At 40.1% G+C, this 7,343-nt stretch overlaps 1 long non-coding RNA gene across 1 annotated transcript; it reads left to right on the forward strand.

The window, feature by feature from the left end:
* The first annotated feature begins 1,614 nt into the window (after positions 1 to 1,614).
* Positions 1,615 to 5,721, forward strand: LOC148889143 (uncharacterized). Its single transcript, XR_016116892.1, has 3 exons — positions 1,615 to 2,581; positions 3,636 to 3,716; positions 4,937 to 5,721. It is a non-coding gene; the product is annotated as an uncharacterized LOC148889143 (long non-coding RNA).
* Positions 5,722 to 7,343: the final 1,622 nt, after the last annotated feature.

Genomic DNA, 7,343 nt, shown 5'->3' on the forward strand with positions numbered 1-7,343 from the left:
GAATGTCACCTTGGACTGAACCTCGGTGGTCTGTTAAATAGTGTCGGAGCATCCATCTTCATCTGCTTATTTATTCCTTTTTCTTAAAGAGCACTCCATATCACAGAGTCACTCTGGGGAAATGGCACTGTTGTTTACGCCTGATTAGTCAAACCACCAAAACACGCGCTTGTTTTTTGTCCATAAAAAAAAGCAATACATAATTTAGATTTCATTAAACTCAAATTAAAGCTGCGCGCGTGTGAAGGAATAGCACTGTTAAAATGTTATGCACCATCTCCTACGTCTCCCTTTGGACACGCACGATGACACAACTGCACGCATTTGTGGTCACCATCTCGCCTCTTTTGCCCTCACACTGTCAAGCACGGAAACATGCGACTCTCCGGTTGACTCCCAAGAAGCAAAAGAGGCAGAGATATTCTGTGTCCTTCCATATCTGAGGGCAGGGAGAGTGAAGGAGGGGATTGAGAGAAGGGTAGGAAAGGAGGACGGGGAGGGGTAGGCAGGCTAATGTGCAAAGTTGTTTCCGTCCTCTACGGCGAGGCCATCATTTATTCAACAGCTCGGCACTCGAGACGGGCCACTCGCATTTGCTTGATACTCAATTATACATTAGCGTACATCACTTGGCAATCTGTTCATATCAATTTAATTGGATTTTAATATTGCCTCTGATCTTGTTGTCCAATTAACAGTGCTGGCTGGCAATAAAGCAGAACCAAACACTATGTGACACCTTTGATCCCCACCATATGGAGTCCTTCCATTGATTACCGGCACCGCCGCAGAATTTCACTCAATATGGCCTGTGATGAATGGAAGTGGATGCAGTGCGGAAGCTTGTATCAGGAAGGGTGGAGAAAAGGAATCATCACCCCGTCTGCTTCCCATCCAACCAAACAACGCTGATGTGATACAAATTTCACTTTGGAGGACAACTTTATTTATTTTGTTGACAGTCACATCTGATTAACTCATTCACTGCCAGACATGCTAAAAAATGTGTCCACTCCAGTGCCAGGGTTTTTGACATCGTCACTTGTATTCCAGTACCCACATAATATTGAGTTTTATGAGAACACAAACATTCAGCGCAGTGTTAGAAGCCTTAGACTCTCTTCTTTCATAGAAAAAAAAGAGTCAATTCCTAAATTATATGGGTCTGGAGTTATGTGAGCTTGAAATGAGGGTGGCTGCCCAAAATACAATGCAATACATACATATTGGTTTATATAGTGCTTTAACAACAGCTGAAGCTGGAGCACAGCGCTAACATGGAACAAAGGGAAATGCTGCCCTATTGTGGAACTGAAAAAAAAAATATTGGCAGAGGCCATGGCCACCGCTTTATCGACATGCAAGCATGAAAAAACAAAACCCAAACAAATTCGGGAATGGCCTGTACGTCTTATTTTCAATTCCTGAATACATTTGTTAATGGCTGTGAATGAGTTAAAAACTATTTAGAAAAGACACTTTAGTATTTGCAAATGGAAAACTGGTCATAAACTTGTTTGACTGGTTGTCTGGCGTTGCACCCTGCCCATCTTATAAAATGCTCTCCCAGTTCGTCTTTCGCTCTCTTTCCTTTCTGCCCCTCCTCGGCCGATCTCCCACGATGTCTCTGCTGTCTACAAGATTAAACTAACTTGTTTTGTTCAACACCTGGCTTTCTGCTGATTTAACCATCCTCTGCTATCAACACCCTGAGCAGCCATGAACCAGGAAAGAACGATCACTTTTAACCCATTATCAGTTGTCTTACATGGTCATTGTGTCTTGTTGCCATCATATAGTGCTGTTCAATTGTGTATCGAAGGAATTGTGGCAGAAATTTGCAGAGTGAAATGCATAATTATGACACATGAAATATTTTTGATTGAGAGTTGTTGAAATGCACGTATGTATGTATTTATCAATCAAAACCAAAAAGAAATACTGCACATCAATGTGCAGTATTTGTTTTCCCCACTCCAGCCGATTAATTATACTGTTGGTATCAATTCCATCCTCATATTCTCTTTTCCCTTGTTAAAACTACCACTGGGTACTGGTCTATCATTATAATAATTAATTGTTCAACCAAGTTGCACATTCAAAAGGGAGCCACTTGGGCAGAAGCAAACAAGACAGTGGTTAGTGTGTTGGAGGAGGTGGGTGAAGTCAAGCGTGACACGACAAAACACAAACAGGTTCCTGTTAGGAGCCCAAGCAGCCGTGAAAAAGGATGGTGCAGGGGGAAAAATGTCTTTATATGGATGACTGCAATACTCAGTTTATGACATTTTTTCTGCCATTATGAATAGACAGCAAATCACATTTAAACAATGACATGCATTGTGTAAACGTGTAAATATGATTTAAAATCATATCCTCCTGGTGTCTATTTCCTTCTCTGAGTAACGTGTGTGCAGTCCTAGTTTCAAGTTCTTGGTCAACCTTATGGCGGAGCAGTGTGTAGCAATCATTTTTTCATTTTTTTATTTCTTTTTTTTTCAGTGAGTTGGTCAGGGTGACAAAACATCTTAGCAAGGCCTGCTCGAGTGTGTGTTGGTCATTTTTTGTCATCGTATCCACAGTAAGGGTTTCGGGAAATAAACTCACATATTCAGAGCAACAACCACAAGACAAACAGCCATTCACACTCACAATTTAGCACATTCAATTAATATACACCACTTTTTTTGGGCGGGGAGTGGGACTAAAGTGCAGTACTTGGAGAAAAGTCATTCAAACAAACACCGAGAGAATATCCAAATTTCACAAAGGAAGACAAGGAACCGGAATAAAACCAATGACACCCGTATTGTAAGACAGATGTGCTAACCACCCTCCCCCCATGCTATCTTAATTTAAATTTTATTGTAAATATTTTGCTTTAAAGTCCAATCTGGCACCAAAAAAAATAAATGCACTGTACAACAAAATATAGCTCTTAAAAATCAATTATTCCATGTTTCTCATGTATCACACGCATGTTTAAATGTCAAAATTGAAAACACACACATATGCACACGCTAAGCTAACTATTTAGCTGCCACGATCAATCAGGACCATGACCGCAATCTATCAAATAATCAATCAAACATGTAAGCGCAAGGACAAACATCTTTGAAGCATCATTGTAATCGGCTTCATGCATCACATCTCACATGGAAATTATGCTTTGGCTGCAGTCAGTGTTGCTGAAGTAATTTGCTGCAAGTCTGCTTGTCCATATTTAACGCATTTTCTACATCACATGTAATACTCATGCATACATCAACACTTCAAATATGTGCTCATTATAATTTGGCTAATGGGTCATTTGTTGGATTGTGATTGTGGTCGTCAGCAATCTATGTGTCTTTACGGGTGCTGGAACTTCCCAGTCACCCCCAATGAATTACATGAATTCAAATTCAGACCTGTTTCCCCATTTTGTATTTTTGAAGTTTTTGCCTAAACGGAACATATGAAACAATATAAAAAAGTACAATACAAAAACAAGTAACAATCATAAAATGGCATTTTTTGATGATTTGATTTTTATTGCGATGAAAAGAGAAACAACAATTGACAACTATCTGTGTCTCCAAAACCTCCTCTGTAATGTTCTAATGAGGGATATGTTTAATTGTTTACTTGTCCAGGTATAAGTGCGCTTGTGCATGACTGCATTTCGCTCAAATAATGAGCTTGATGACACTTCAACGCCGTGTAAACTTACAGAGGTCAGTTTCTTTTCATTTCTCGTATTAATCTTCTTCTTAGTCTTTTACAAACTGTATCTTCATTCTTTTACAAACTGTATACTTGTAGTACAATACATTTAGCACATCAGAGAGTTACACATGGTAGACAGTGCTGCAACATGATTTACTGAGAAACACATGACACAGTTGAATAAAATTGATAACTGACACAGACACAGCAACATTGAGCCATTGTACATTAATTCGGTCCTTCTCAAAAGGGGAGTGGGTGGTGGGATGACCCTAGAGAAAATGTGTATTCCTATATACAGTGGGGCCTTGGCTTACGGACTTAATTGGTTCCCAGACAGAGTGTGTAAGGCGAAGTGTGGATCCCAAAAATCAATTTCCCATAGGAAACCATTAAAATTAGAATAATCCGTTCCCAGGTCCCCATAAAATATAGTTTTCAACTAAATAAGCCTTAAAACTACACACAATTTACCTTATTCTATGTATAATAAATGTGCTATTGTATTGTAATGAAATAAATACACTGCACTATATAATAAAGTCACTCTATTTACATATGTGAAGGTCGTTGATGGCTCTTAATTGACACCTGTTGCTTTCTTACTTGTAAGGTTTTACGAAAGTGAGGCATCACATTATCATTCATCATGTTGATTATTCTCATAGCCACAGTCTTTTCTGAATGGAACTGTTCAATAAAAGCCTGCACATCATTCCACTTAGCCAACATTGCCTTGATGCTCTCACTTGATGCTGCAGCCATCTCCTCCTCCTCGCCCTCAGATGACAGCTCCTGAATGGCGTGCTAAATCAGACAAACGCACACCTCGTTCATGTTTCTCAATGATCTCCTTCTTCTCCCCGACTGTAATTTTGTATTGTGTCTTCTTCGGCTGAACACGAGCCTGTGGTGAGGTCTTTTTCGGCCCCATAACAGCAAAAGTATCGTTGAAGACGATCGACGTGTGCATTCAGATATTCAACAGAGGGTGTGGAAAGGTCGGCCGGCTGGGGCGCTGTTCGGTCGTGTGCTTTGGTGTTCTTCCCCCAAAGATTACTCCGCCAGCCGTGGTGGAGTGGCGATTCATGTGTATCCTGAAAATTAGTGCTTATGCCAAGGTTTAATTTTCATAAATTTAACGTTCGTAAACCAAAAAAATTGTAAGGCAAGGTGTTCGTAAACCGAGGCCCCATTGTAATAATAATGTATTATTGCACATCCACAGCAGGATGTTACAGTGTGACTCTCCAGAACTCTCTAGTTCCTGAGCAGAACTGTCTCCAGCTGGTCCAGAATGCTGCTGCTCTCCTCTTGACTGGTACTCGAAACAGGGATCACATAACACCTACTCTGGCATCCCTTCACTGGCTCCCTACACATGCAAGAGTTATTTTCAAGATCTTATTATTCGTTTTCAAATCTTGAAATGGACTCGCTCCTCCTCACCACCTGCGAGCCCATCTACCACCATACACCTTCCCAGCACCTCAGGTTTGCAGAACTGATATTATTAGATGTGCCAAAAACTCAGAAGAGGCTCAGAGTGTCATGATCTGGTTGGCGACCAACGGGTGGCACTGTCGGCCCCGCCTGCACCTTCCAATCAGTGGCTTTTAAAGGGACTCCCGGCATGACCATCATCTTTCCATTCCTCCGTCCATTTGTCCATTCATCTGTCTGTATAACCCGCCATTTTCAAGGCCCTGCGCCTACACCTGGTGACTTTGGGTGAGAAGTGGGCGACATCTTGGACAAATCCAGGTTACAAAAATGAATCCCTGAATACCCCTTGGGGTTAGCATTGCTATAGTAATCACAATTTTGAATTATAAACAATTCACCTTTGATTGGACTCTCATTAATTCTTTATTCAAGTCCCATCTCAAAACCCACCTATTTAAAATTGCATTTTCTGTGTAGCGCTCTCTCTTGTTTCTATTTATAATTGTATTTTATTTATTGCATTATATTTTTGATTGCATTTCATTTATTATAGAACCTATGCTTGTCTGTGACTATTATTATTATTATTATTATTATTATTATTATTATTATTATTATTATTATTATTATTATTAATTGCGCAATAATCCCTCAAAATAATTCCCAAAATTAAATACAGTATATGTGAGGACGATTTTCCAAAACATTTAACTCCTCTTCATCACAAAGGGACTGAGAAAGAAACTTGGGTCGCAGATACCGTAGGTTGATTCAGTGCAGGGGCTGCGATGGATGCACACGACAGGGTACTTATCCTTCCTTATCTGCCATTTTGCCGTCAATAATAAGGACATCTTGATATGGCCAGACAAGCCTTCTGCACACATTGTCATCCTACTGACTACAAGACACTCGTCGACACCGACATACGAACAATCTGCAAACAAAAGTGAAGATTCATAGACAGCAAGTAATGCTGCAAAACACTCACACTCACTCAAACACTTTATTATTATTTCTATTTGCTCTTAGTAATGGCGGTGGAAACCAGAATACCTGGGAGAAAACCCACACGACAACAAGGAAAACTGGCAAACTCAACACAGGAAGGCCTCAGCCAGAATCAAAACCAGACTCTCTGCACTCTGAGTTTCTCACAGTGCCGCCATCAGATTTCATTTGTATGTATTTTAAGGTATTGAATGTGGGCGATTTTTGGCATCTTTGCCTATCAGATCCACACAAAATCACTAAATAACGGCAATAAACAAGCTGATTTTATTGGCCTTAGAAACTACATTACATGAATAAACAGCTACAAGATCATATTCTGCAGTACTTTGCACTCATCTATGTTAGCCATAACATTAGATTAGATTAGATTCAATTAGATTAGAGTCACCTTTATTAGTTCATCAATGGAGAAATGTACATTTCTCAGCAGCAAAATTATGAAAGGAAGAGGAAAGGAAAAGAAACAAAATACAGGAGCTGCTCTGAAAGCAGCCACATTTTCAAATATAGCAATCCATATCTTCTACTCATGGTGAAATTTATTGAAACAAGACAAGTTTTTTTTTCTTAATAAGTGTAAGTGCATTAAATTAAACATTTGAGACAATCGTATTCTGATATTCAGATAAGCTCTCAGTACTCAGTAGCCTGCTCATTCTTTTTTCTGTTGAAAAGTTCTTGCCTTGCCATTTTTTACTTTACCAGAGAACCTATGTGCATTTCAAGACAAAGAGCGTGTGTTTTATGTGCATGCGTGTGCGTGCAGCTGAATTACTGGCCAAGGTCTTTGAACACTAAGACCTGGATGAAGAATTGAAAGGCCCCGTGAAACACCCTGGAAACCCCTTCTGTCTACATTGACATCTCGAGGGGCCAAAGAGTGAAGGAAAGGAGATCAAAACCAGAGAGAGGTGTCCAAGAGGTCGATGTGGAGTGAATGTGTGGAGCATCTACAGTCCAAGGAAGTATACGTGTCCTGTGTAGCATTTTTAACAGGGTCACACCATGTGTGAAAAAGGCATCAAAACCGGGAAACGTGCATAGCTGTGAAATTCTGTCAATTCTTGGACAATGGACTGAATCATCACCCTCAGGGGCCATGGCAGGTCCGATGGCAGACGATTTCTGTGATGCTGGAATTGCTTTGAAAGATATCACCCTTGCCGTGTTGTCAG

Source organism: Hippocampus bargibanti, linkage group LG13 (assembly GCF_051943395.1).
Source record: "Hippocampus bargibanti isolate YZ-2025 linkage group LG13, ASM5194339v1, whole genome shotgun sequence".
Taxonomy (NCBI): domain Eukaryota; kingdom Metazoa; phylum Chordata; class Actinopteri; order Syngnathiformes; family Syngnathidae; genus Hippocampus; species Hippocampus bargibanti.